This window comes from Trachypithecus francoisi, unplaced genomic scaffold (genome assembly GCF_009764315.1).
Source record: "Trachypithecus francoisi isolate TF-2019V2 unplaced genomic scaffold, Tfra_2.0 Lachesis_group13, whole genome shotgun sequence".
NCBI classification, from domain to species: Eukaryota; Metazoa; Chordata; class Mammalia; order Primates; family Cercopithecidae; genus Trachypithecus; species Trachypithecus francoisi.
Genome location: NW_022681458.1, coordinates 55,570,961 through 55,584,537, shown reverse-complemented (window position 1 = coordinate 55,584,537; position 13,577 = coordinate 55,570,961).

Genomic DNA, 13,577 nt, shown 5'->3' with positions numbered 1-13,577 from the left:
GGAATATGTATTGAATGTTACTGAGAAATTCTCCTTAATCTATGAAGAAGAATAAAGATGGATCTGTTCCTCTCATCATAATCTAAAAGGAATTTGACATCACTGAAATGTCAAAATATAAAAGGTATAAAGTTAACAGAAGACAATAGGGGACTATTTTGTGATTACAGCTAAGGAAGAATGTATTAGACAATACCCAAAGAGGAACAACTTCATAACGTGACAAGTTGACATATTTTATCCTTTCAAAATAAAATATATTTGTTCAACACTAAAAATTAAATCAACAATTCTCAAAGTTCCATCATAAAACCTAGGGTAGAGGTGGGGGTACCCAAGACCCTTTCATAGAGTTCATGTAGTTAAACTTATTTTTATAATACTCTTACATCATCACCTTTTTCACATGTTGGTATCTTTCCTGATGGTGCACAAGCAATGATGGATAAAATTACTGGTGCCTTAGCTCAAATCATGGTTGCAATGCCAAGTTGTCCCATTGTCCCAGTAGTCATTGAATTCTTCACTGCCACGTACTCACAGTTACTTAAAAATGCCATTTTCACTGAACTTTTCTTGATGAAGCAATACAAATTAATAAATTTTTAAAATCTTGATAGCTGAGGAGTACGCTTCTCTTAAATAGTCCGTGTGAATAGATGGGGAGTATGTATAAAGCACTTCTTCTACAAACTGAAGTACAAATTGTCTCAAGCAAAAGTACTTGCATGATTGGTTAAATTTGGAGCTGAATTATTATTCCTTTCATGGAAAAAATAACTACAGTTATTCAGACTCTAGTATTTGGCAGACATCTCCAAAATGAATCAAGTAGGCCTTCACTTCAAAAAAAAGTTAACAGTATTTATTACCAACAATAAAATGCAAGATTTCAGCCAAAAGTCAGGGTCTCAATTTTGTGATGAGATTAGTAGTAATAGTAACAAAATCAGTTTGTGGGGATTTTATAATTAATGGGTCAACATTTAGAAAACCTACAGTAACTCAGTGTATCAAATATTTCTCAAGTGGTCAATAAGTTACATCACATCACTTATGGGAAACAGATTGATTTGAAATGCAACATGGATTAATAGATTTTAATGAAACAGAGTAAAAATGCTCATTAGCCTGGGTGCAGATGCTCACACCTATAATTTTAGTACTTTGGGAGGCCAAGACCAGAGGATTGCTTGAACTCAGAAGTTCAAAACCAGCCTGAGCAATATAGTGAGACCTCATGTCTATAAAAAATTAAAAAATTAGTCAGGCATTGTAGCACCCACCTGTAATCCCAACTGCTCAGGAGACTGAAATAGGATCGCTTGAGCTTATGAAGCTTAGTTTGGCTGGATATATATTCAAGGATTTAAAGGAATAAAACTATGTAGGAGATGAAAAATGAAATGGCCATTTTAAGAAAGACCTAAATTGATCTAATAGAGCTGAGAAGCTTACTTCAAGAAATTCAAAGTACAATTGCAAGCCCTAACAGCAGAACTGACCAACCTGAGGAAAGAATCTCAGAGCTCAAAGACCAGTCTTCCAAAATAACTCAGACAAAAATAAATTAAAAAACAATAAAGATGATTGAACACAACCTCTAAGAAGAAATATGGGATTATGGAAAATGACCAAATCTAAGACTCATTGGTGTCTCTGAAAGACAGAGAAGGCAAGTAACTTGGAAAACAATTTCAGGGTATCATCCATGAAAATGTGCCCAACCTCAGTAGAGAGGCCAACATTTAAATTCAGGAAATACAGAGAATGCCTGTGAAATACTACACAAGAAGACCATCCCCAAGACACATAGTCATCAGATTCTACAAAGTCAAAATAAAAGAAAAAATGTTAAAGACAGCTAGAGAAAACAGGCAGGTCACCCGCAAAGGGAACCCCATCAGGCTCACAGCAGACCTTTCAGCAGAAACTCCACAAGTCAGAAGAGATTGGAAACCCATATTCAACATTCTTAAAGAAAAGAAATTCCAACCAAGAATCTTATATCCAGCCAAACTAAGCTTCATAAGTAAAGGAGAAACAAGATCCTTTTCAGAGAAGCAAATGCTAAGGGAATTCATTACCACCAGACCTTCCTTACAAGAGGTCTTGAAGGGAGTGCTAAATATGGAAAAGAAATACAGTTGCCAGCCACTACAAAAACACACTTAGGTATATGGACCAAAGTCACACCATAAAGCAATCATACCAACTAGTATATATAATAACTAGCTAACAACAGGATGACAGTATTAAATCTTCGCATATCAATGCTGGCCTTGAATGTAAATGGGCTAAATGCCCCAATTAAAAGGCACTGAGTGGCAAGTTGGATAAAGAAATAAGACTCAATGGTATGATGTCTTCAAGAGACTCATCTCATATGCAATGAAACCCATAGGTTCAAAGTAAGAGAATAGAAAATAGATATCTACGGAATTCTTCACCCAAAAAACAACAGAATATACATTCTTTTCATCAGCACATGGGACGTACTCTAAAATCAACCACACAATCAGACATAAAACAATACTCAGCAAATTCAAAAAAAAGAAAAAAAAAATTTGGGAGGCTGAGGTGGGTAGATCACCTGAGATCAGGAGTTTGAGGCCAGCCTGGCCAACATGGTGAGACCCCCTGTCTACTAAAAATACGAAAATTAGTTGGAAGTGATGACAGGCATCTGTAACCCCAGCTACTCGGGAGGCTGAGGCAGGAGAATCACTTGAGCCAGGGAGGCAGAGGTTGCAGTGAGCTGAGATCGTGATATTGCACTCCAGTCTGGGCAACAAGAGTGAAACTCATCTCAAAAAAATAAAAATAAAACAAAAGAAAAAGAAAACAACAACAACAACAAAGTCATATGAACCACACTCTATGATCACAGAGCAATAAAAATAAAATCAATATGAAGAAAATCACTCAAAATCATACAATTACATGGACATGAAACAACCTTCTCCTGAATGATTTTTGGATAAATAACAAAATTAAGGCAGAAATAAAGAAATTCTTTGAAACTAATGAGAACAAATATACAACATACCAGAATCACTGAGACACAGCTAAAGCAGTCTTAAGAGGGAAGTTTATAGCACTAAACATCCACATCAAAAAGTCAGACAAATCTTAAATTAATGACATTAACATCACAACTATAGGAACTAGAGAGGAACTAGAGAAACAAGAACAAGCCGACCCCAAAGCTAGAAGAAGATAAGAAGTTACCCAATTCAGAGCTATACTGAAGGAAATTGAGATGAAAAAAAAAAAAGATTAATGAATCCAGGATTTGGTTTCTGAAAAGAATTAATAAGATACATAGACCACTAGCTAGACTAATAAAAAGAGAAAATCCAAATAAACACAATCAGAAATAACAAATGGGAAATAACCACTGAACCCCACAAAAATACAAAAATCCCTCAGAGAATACTATGAATATCTTTATGCACACAAGCTAGAAAACCTAGAAGAAATGGAAAAATTCCTGAAAACATAGAACCTCTCCAGATTGAACTAAGAATAAATTAAATTCCTGAACAGACCACTAACAAGTTCTGAAATTGAATCAATAATGAAGACCTTAACAACCAAAAAAAAAACCCAGGACCAAGCAGTTTCACAACTGGATTCTACCAGTTGCATAAAGAAGAGCTGGTACCATTCCTATTGAAACTACTCCAAATAATTGTGGAGGAATAACTACTCCCTAACTCATCCTATGAGGCCAGAATCAACCTGATACCAAAACTTGGCAGAGACACACACAAAAGATGAAAACTTCAGGGTAATGTCATTGATGAACACAAATGCAAAAATCCTAAACAAAATACTAGCAAATGAAATCCAGCGGTTTAACAAAAAGTCAATTCACCCCAGATATCAAGTATATCAAGTAGACTTTATCATCTATGTAAAGTAGGCTTTATCATAAATCAATATGCAAGATTGGTTTAACACACAAACACAAAAATCAATAAAGGTGATTAATCATATAAACAGAACTAAAAGCAAAAACCCAGTGATTATCTCAACTGATCCAGAAAAGGCTTTCAATAAAACATTCCTTCATGTTAAAAACCCTAACACTGAAGGAACATACCCCAAAATAATAAGAGCCATCTATGCCAAACCCATAGCTAATATCATACTAAATGGGCAAATGCTAGAAGCATTACACTTGAAAATTGGCACAAGATAAAGATTCTAGCTTACACTCCTATTTAACATAGTATTGGAAGTCCTGAACAAGCAATCAGGCAAGAGAAAAAAATAAAGGCATCAAAATAGGAAGAGAGGAAATAAAACTATCCGTTTGCAGATGACATGATTCTGTACCTAGAAAACCCCATAGTCTCTGCTCAAAATCTCCTAGGTCTGATAAACAACTTTAGCAATGTTTCGGAATACAAAATTGTAAAATACTTTGCAAATATTTTCAGAATGGGAGAAAATATTTGCAAAATCAATGTACAAAAATTGCTAGCATTCCTATACACCAAGAACAGCCAAGTGAGAGGCAAATCAGGAACACAATTCCATTCACAATTGTCACAAGAAGAATGAAATTCCTAGGAATAAAACTAACCAGGAATGTGAAAGATCTCTACAATGAAAATTACAAAACTGCTCAAATAAATCAGAGATGACACAAACAAACAGAAAAGCTTTCCATGTTTATGGACAGAAATAGTCGATATTGTTAAAATTGCCATACTGCCCCAAGCAATGTATAGATCCAATGGTATTCCTATCAAGCTACCAATGACAAACTTCCTAGAGACTTGCTGAATGGAACTTTACCTAGAGACTTGCTGAATGGTTTTGACCAAAATGCTGATAATGATATGGATGGACAATGAAGTTCAGGCTGAGGTGATCTCAGACAGAGATGAGAAAATTATTGGGAATTGGAGTAAAGGTCACTCTTGCTATGCTTTAGCGAAGAGACTGGTGGCATTTTGCCCCTGCCCTAGAGACCTGTAGAACTTTGTAATTGAAAGAGATGATTTACAGTATCTGGTGGAAGAAATTTCTAAGCAACAAAGTATTCAAGAGGTGACCTGGCTTTTTCCAAAAGTTTACAGTCATATATTTTCATAAAGAGATTATCTGAAATTGGAACTTTTGTTTAAAAGGAAAGCAGAACATAAAAGTTCAGAAAATTTGCAACCTCACCATGGAATAGAAAAGAAAAACCCATTTTCTGAGGAGAAATTCAAGCCTGCTGCATAAATTTGCATAAGAAACAAGGAATCAAATGTTAATAACCAACACAAAGGGAAAATGTCTGCAGGGCATTTCAGACATCTTCATTGGAGCCCCACCCATCAGAGACCCAGAGACATAGGACAGAAAAAATGGTTTTATAGGCAGGGCCCAGTGCCCTGATGCTCTGTGCAGCCTGAGGATGCGGTGCCCAGCATACCAGCCACTCTAGCTCCAGCCATGGCTTAAAGGGGCCAAGTTACAGCTCGGGCTGTGGTTTCAGAGGTGCGTGTCCCAAGCCTTTGCAGCTTTCATGTGGTGTTGGCTCTGTGGATGCACGGAAAGCAAGAGTTTGGGGGCTTCCACCTAGATTTCAGAGGATATATGGAAATGCCAGGATGTCCAGGCCAGACAAGTCTGCTGCTGGGGTGGAGTCCTCATGGATAACCTCTACTAGGGCAGTGCAGAGGGGAAATGTGTGTTGAAGCCCCCACACACAGTCCCCACTGGGGCACTGCATAGTGGAGCTATGAGAAGAGGGCCACCATCGTCCAGACCCCAGAATGGTAGGTCTACTGACAGCTTACACCATGTGCCTGGAAAAGCTACAGGCACTCAATACCAGCCTATGAAAGCAGCCATGGGGGCTGTAGCCTGCAGAGCCACAGGAAAGAGCTGCCCAAGCCTTGGGAACTTACCTCTTGCATCAGCATTTCCTGGATGTGAGACATGCAGTCAAAGGAGATTACTTTTGGAGCTTTAAGATTTAATGAGTGCCCTGCTGGGTTTCCAAATTGCAATGGGCTTGTAGCCCCTTTCTTTTGGACAATTTCTCCCATTTGTATAGAACATTTACCCAATGCCTGGGCCCACTGCATCTTATAAGTAACTAACTTATTTTTTTATTTTACAGACTCATAGGAGGAAGGGACTTGCGTTGTCTCAGGTAAGACTTTAGACTTGGACTTTTGGGTTAATGCTGGAATGACTTAAGACTTTGAGGGACTGCTGGGAAGGCATAATTGGTTTTGAAATGTGAGAAAGACATGAGATTTGGGAGGGTCTGGGGTGGAATAATATGGTTTGGCTCTGTGACCCCACTCAAATCTCATCTTGAATTTTAATCCCCCTGTGTCGGAGAAGGGGCCTATTGGGAGATTATTGAATCATGGGAGTCATTCATACTGTTCTCATAATAGTGAGTGACTGCTCACAAAATATGATGGTAAAAAGTGTTTAGCAATTTCCTCAAGCCCTGTTGCCATGTGAAGCAGGTCCTCACTTCCCCTTCACCTTCCAACATGATTGTAAGTTTCCAGAGGCCTCCCCAGCCATTCAGAACTGTGAGTCAATTAAGCCTTTTTTCTTCATAAATTTCCCAGACTCAGGTAGTCCTTCATAGCAGCGTAAAAATGAACTAATACAGCCAGCAACAGGGGAAGGAATCATCATTCAATAAATGGCGCTGGATAACTGGCTAACTGGCTATATGCAGAAGATTGAAACTGAACTCCTTCCTTATATCATACACAAAAATCAATTCAAGATAGATTAAATACTTAAATGTAAAACCTAAAACTTGCAAAATCCCTGACAGATAACTTAGGAAATACCATTCTAGACATAGGAACTTGGTAAGATTTTATGATGAATATCTCAAAAGCAATTGCAACAAAAATAATAATTGACAAATTGGACTTAAACTAAAGAGCTTCTGGATAGCAATATAAAATGTCAACAGATTAAACAATGTACAGAATGAGAGAAAATATTTTCAAGCTATGCATCTGACAAAAGTCTAATATCTGAAATATATAAGGAAATTAACAAATTAACAAAGAACAAGCAACCCCATTAAAAAGTAGGCAAATGACATGAACAGACACTTTTCGAAAAGAAGACATACACACAGCTAACAAGAATATGAAACAATTCTCAATGTCACTAATTATTAGAGAAATGCGAATCAAGACCACAATGAGAAACCATCTCTCACCAGTCAGAATGACTATCATTAAAAAGTAAAAAAATAACAGATCATGCCCAGGTTGCAAAGAAAAGGGGAATGCTTATACACTGTTGGTGGGAGTGTAAATTAGTTCAGCCATTGTGGAAAGCAGTTTGTTGATTTCTCAAAGAACTCAAAGCAGAATTACCATTCAATCCAGCAATTCCATTATTGTGTATGTTCCCAAAGGTAGAGAAATCATTCTATACAATGTGGACATGAACATGCTGCCCTAGCTTAGGTCAGCAATGTAGGCAAGTAGATTGAGCTGATGCCCTCAGGGGTCTTGACCTTGACCTCCTTGAGCTATATGAGTGCCCTGACAGCCTCTGCTAGTCCATTCATGTCCTTGGTGTTGTTGACCTGTATCCTTTTAAAGCCCTTCTTTTCCTTCATGGCAAAGCACACGTTCCTCACGAACTTGGGGCGCACTCCTTTAAGAGGTTCATATCCTTGTAATCGAGGTTTCTTGATGCCATTTCTGTGCCATTTTTGGGACTAGTGCATGGTGTTGTTCTTGAACTTGGCCATATCTGCACCATAAACTGCAGCTCCTCTACTTGTGTTTCTTTGTGGTCATTCACAGACATGTGCAGAGCAGCCCAAAATTCAGATCATCCAATGTGCACGTTCTGAGCTGAGGTCAAATCATATGTTGCCCTGCCTTCTTTTTACAGCTCTTATACTGTAAACAAGCAAAATTTTCAGACTATTTAGTGACACATTTTTCATATTTTTGTTCATGCTTTCTGTTAGAGATGTTGCTATTTAAAATTGCCCCAAAGTATAGTGCTGAAGTGCTTGTCTAATGATCCTAAGCACATGAAGGCTGTGTGTGCCTTATGGAAAATACGTATGTCAGATATGCTTCATTCAGGCATGAGTTATACTGCTGTTGGCTGTGTATTCAGTGTTAATGAAAATACAATATCTTTTAAATAAGGTGTTGAAACATAAAACAAGGTTATATGTCAACCGATCTTTTTAAAAAATATTGTTACTAGACACTCTCAGGAAACTAACCTTGTACTTCCTGTAAGAGTAGTGGTTGCGTATTTGCCAATTCTATGTTTGCAGTGACTTTATACCACATAGTGACTACAAATAATAAAAATTGGCTGTTCATTTTTCCATTTCTTTCACCATGAACAGCTATATACCCTGGATGTTATGCATAAACCAAACAAGATTCAGAGAGGTGAGGAGAAAAAGGTAGACGGGTCAGGGACTTCAGGGCTCAGAGTAACATGACAGCAATTTTTTTGGAGTTTGTCATTTTTTTGCCTCATATATTCTGGATTAGTTGCAGAGGAGGCCAAGAACCTAGAATTCCTCTTCTTTATTCCCCTCTCTCTCCCTCCCTCCATCCTTCTTTGTCTCTTCTTTCTTTCATTCATATTGGTATATGAATATATCATACATATCAATATGAATGAAATATAATTAATATTTACATATATGTCAATATATGTTATTAAAAATATTTTTAAATATCTAGTAAATTAACATATATTCATATATAGTTTCAAATTATGCTATATAAAAAGATAATAGAGACAAATAGAAAATTCAAAATGCTATGTACCTGTATTAGGGTTCTCTAGAGGTATGTCTATATATATATACACACACATATATTATATATGTATACACATATACACATACATATATATGTATATAAAGGGGACTTTATTAAGTATTAACTTACACAATTGCAAGGTTGCACATAGGCTGTCTGCAAGCTTGAGGAGTAAAGAGAACCAGTCCAAGTCTCAACACTGAAGAACTTGAAGTCCGATGTTGGAGGGCAGGAAGCGTCCAGCACAGGAGAAAGATGTAGGCTGGGAGGCTAGGCCAGTCTTGCCTTTTCAAGTTTTTCTGCCTGCTTTATATTCACTGGAAACTAATTAGATGGTACCCACCAGATTAAGGGTGGGTCTGCCTCCTCCAGCCTACTGACTCAAATGTTAATCTCCTTTGTCAGCACCCTCACAGACTTTTTGCCTGCTCTGTGCCTAAAAGGTTGACATTTTCTTCTAACCCCCATCAGGCAACTATTTCATTAAACTCTCCAGGTTCTAGTAACCCTTCCCTTCCCTGGTGCCTTCAGGCCTAGGTTTGGCAAAGCTCGCTGCTGTTACCAGCTGCAGCATGCTGCATATTGTTGCTTTTCATAACTCTCTTGCCCAAAACTTTGTAAATATTTTTATTACATTTTTCTCAGTTATCCAGCCCAAGTGTGGCATTTGTCTAAAACACAGTAATAAAATTCATACGTACTGTGAAATGCAAGATGTAGAGAATATAAAATAAATACTGCCTTCTCATTATTAGGAACAACATATGTACCTGACACAGGTTGGAAGCATATAATGCAAGATAAACACATTTATGTTGCAGAACTCCCAGAATCAAATCTGGAAGAACCACCCCTATTCAGAGAAATGTAACATAAGCATGAATGAGTACTCTGGGCAGGAGCTAAAAAATATGCTTAAATCTACAAGTTAAACTGGTTAAACACCAGATGAAAAGATTCTCAGATACTAAAGATTAATTTCATATCTGTAGAAATAAATCAATAATAAAACAAAAGTAATTATCTAATAATGAGACAGATCTCATTATGTCAAAGGATGAACACCCAAAAGGTGCTAGTTGGGTAACTTTGTGCCTCCTACTTGTTACATTTCTGCATTACCTGCATGGATGACAGATAATTCCATCTTCATCTTTTCAAGTATTGTTAACTTGAAGAACCTGAAAATCACAAGACTCCACCCTCAATCTGCAACTATATGCAAAAATGGCAGACGGAATAACATATTTTGTCTTCTGTTAACCAACAACAAACTCCCTACTTAGCCCTACAACCACTACACCAGGAGATATAAATTTAATACCATCAATTACAAAAAAAATATATACTGGTTAGGGACTTAACATTTTGTAATTGACAAAGCTAATTCCAAGCTGGCCTACACAATAAAGGATATATTTTGATCTACATAAATAAAACTCCAGTACCAGGTCTAGATTCGAGAAAGTTATACTCCAGTAGCTAAAACCATGTCACCATAAATCCAGCTTCTTTTTGACTTTCTACTCTCCCCATCACTGGTGTCTGTAATCCTCAAGCCACATATTGCCTTTCATCCACCATCAGTACAAGACTGATATTATTCCCCTGTGATCAATAATGGCCACTACAGTTCCAGCCCTCACATACTAACACTTCATTATCCAGGGAAATGGGTGTGTCTCTTTCCTATCATACAAAGTGCTGGAATTCACTAACCTCTCAGTATCTCCAAATGTGTCATGTACCCTACCCTAATCCAATCAGTGTACCCAGTTGAATGTGACTTAATGATATTCTAAAAGCTATGGGGATCTTTCCTTGAGCTAACTCATATAATGAAAATTTTTAAAAATGTTAATTCCGTAAAGGGAAATTGAGGCACTACTGTTGAGAAAGAAGGGAATAAGAACTGAGTAAAAAACAAACACGTTTCTCCTACAAAGTAGAAAATATGAGAATTTGGAAAGAGTTCTAAGTATAGAAATTAGTCAAATATAATCAGAATAACCATCAACTTATTGTCCAAACAAACCCAAATCATTTTTGAGAGTGAACGTAGATGCTATTAATAATTAGGCCAACAGAAAAGTTGTAAATCAAGACAGTCTCAAACTGGGAAGCATGCCATCCTTGAAGCTCCAGATCCTTCTCTCTAACTGCTGCCATCTCTACTTCAATGTTTCACAGATACCTAAAAGTAAACATGATTAAATCAATATATTCTCTTCCAAACTTAGTCCCCTTCTAGTCTTCCCTTTGTGAGTGATACCACCATCCATCCAGAAGCACAATGCAGAACCTGGCAGAATTAGCCTTGACATAACCTCCTTCCTGTTATTCTTCATCCAGTCCATCACATTTACCTTGTAAAATATTTTAAATGATCCAAACTCCCCATGTACACTGTAATGTCTCAAGGCCCCATTTTCATCACCTCGTAATGGGACTAGAGTAATAATCATCTAAGCGATCTCTCAACATTTAGTTTTACCTTTATTCCAATCTAAATAAGTCACTTCAAAACACAAATGTCATCAAGTCAACTACTTGTTTAAAACATTCAATAATTTCTTACTGATCTTGGAAATCGATGCAATGTTCATATTGAGGCACTATCTAGCTGTGCCTGCCTTTATTACCTGTCTCCCTCTACTGCCCCTGCTCCTTTCTATTCATCTCCAGCCACATTAGTTTTTGTTCATTTTCTCACACATGCTTTATTAGTTTGTCAGGAAAGCCATAACAAAGTACCAAAACCTGGGAGGCTTACAACAGAAATTTATGATCCTCTGGTTCTGGAGGCTAGAGGTCTGAAATCAAGGTATCAGCAGAGCTATGTTCCCTCTGAAACTTGTAGAGAAGAATTATTTGCCTCTTTCTAGAGTCTGATGGTTGCCGGCAATTGATGTTACTTGGTTTTCAGCTTCAGCATTTCACTCTCTAACAGCATCATAACATGACATTCTTTCTTCATGTGTCTCTGCTTCTGCATCTCTTCTCCTCTTATGACACCGGTCAGTTTGGATTAAGGGTCTAGCCTATTCCAGTATGACCTCATCCTAACAACAAATTACACCTGCACTGACCCCGTTTCCAAATAAGAGCACATTCTGAGGTACTTGCAGTTAGAACTTCAACATATCTTTTGGGGGAATAAAATTCAACCAATAATGTATGCTCTATTTCCTTCAGCTACAGACTCCACACACGCTGTTCGTTCTGCAGGAAACATTCTTCTCTCACTGTTTGCTTGGTTGGTTTTTATTTATCCTTCAATCTCAACTCATAAGTCACTTTGCTGGGGGAGATTTCTCTTACATAGTATGTAAGTCAACCTTCCCCATTATATACTGTCTCTATACCCCATATCAATTCTTCATAAGAATTATCACAATTATATTTGTACTTATTATTTATTATTTATGATCTTATGTATTATTACTTTTTTTTCCGAGATGGAGTCTCGCTCTGTCGCCCAGGCTGGAGTGCAGTGGCACGATCTCCAGTCACTGCAAATTCCGCCTCCCAGGTTCACGCCATTCTCCTGCCTCAGCTTCCCGAGTAGCTGGGACTACAGGTCCCTGCCACCATGCCCGGCAAAGCTTTTTTTTAATTTGTAGTAGAGACGGGGTTTCACTGTGTTAGCCAGGATGGTCTCGATCTTTTGACCTCGTGATCTGCCCGCCTCAGCCTCCCAAAGTGCTGGGATTACAGGTGTGAGCCACTGCACCCAGCTGACCTTATGTATTATTTATCCTAATGCCTAGCATAGGAGCAAAGGAGGCATTCAATGTATATTTATTAAGTAATGAATGAAGGCATAAAAACAAGGACTTGCAATTTTTCTGATAGCACAAATTGGACTAGAAAAATTTACATTTTGGCAACACTTAATGCTACTGAACACAGGAAATTAGCAGTCTTTAAAGATTTCCTAAATTCTAAGATTTTATTATATTTTTGGCACTTTTATTCTTTTCCTCTTGATTCATCTCTTAGTGCCCTTGGCATGTCTAATACTCTGGATTCTTGACACTGTAGTCTCTCTTTTCTAATATGATTTATTTTTATTTTGGTTTTAAATTCTTTAATACAGTAGGCAAAAATTGAAGAAAATGGTTATTTGTAACTCTATTGTAAGGTATATTGTACCCTTACGAAGTGTCAAAATAAACTAAAACTCTGAAATTATATGAAGAGCTGCCAAAGCAATTTGTTTTCAATCTATCCATTGTGTTTAGTATGTTATCATTTTCTTTACTTGTGTTAAAACTTTCTTTTGTCAAGATTCTATGTTGACACAATTGAGTAATGCAGAGCACATCAGATTTTCACTAGAATACACATTCTTTCAGCTTTAGTTTGTCCTATGTATCACTGAAACATTTTACCATAGATCTTATGTTTTAGTTCTAAAACATAATCTGTTGAAATTTTTGTCTGATTCTTTTTATTTATTGTTATACTAGTGCCAACTGATATGAACAACCCAACTTACTACAGCTAAACAGATAATATAGAGGAGAAAGAAACCAGAGACAAGGTGAAGAATATGTAATATTCTGAAGACCTAAGCCATAGTGATGTTTCTGGGACTAAATTTAAAGACTCTACTTCTTCTTCATTTGTTTTCTGTATACTTTTGTTATTCCTTTCGACTTAAATTATTTTCTAACAAAATGTTCTGCTTACATTTTTTTACCCTCCTACAATGAGACAATAAATTCATAAATATTACTTGCATAATAGAGGGCAAATATATATAATGCATAT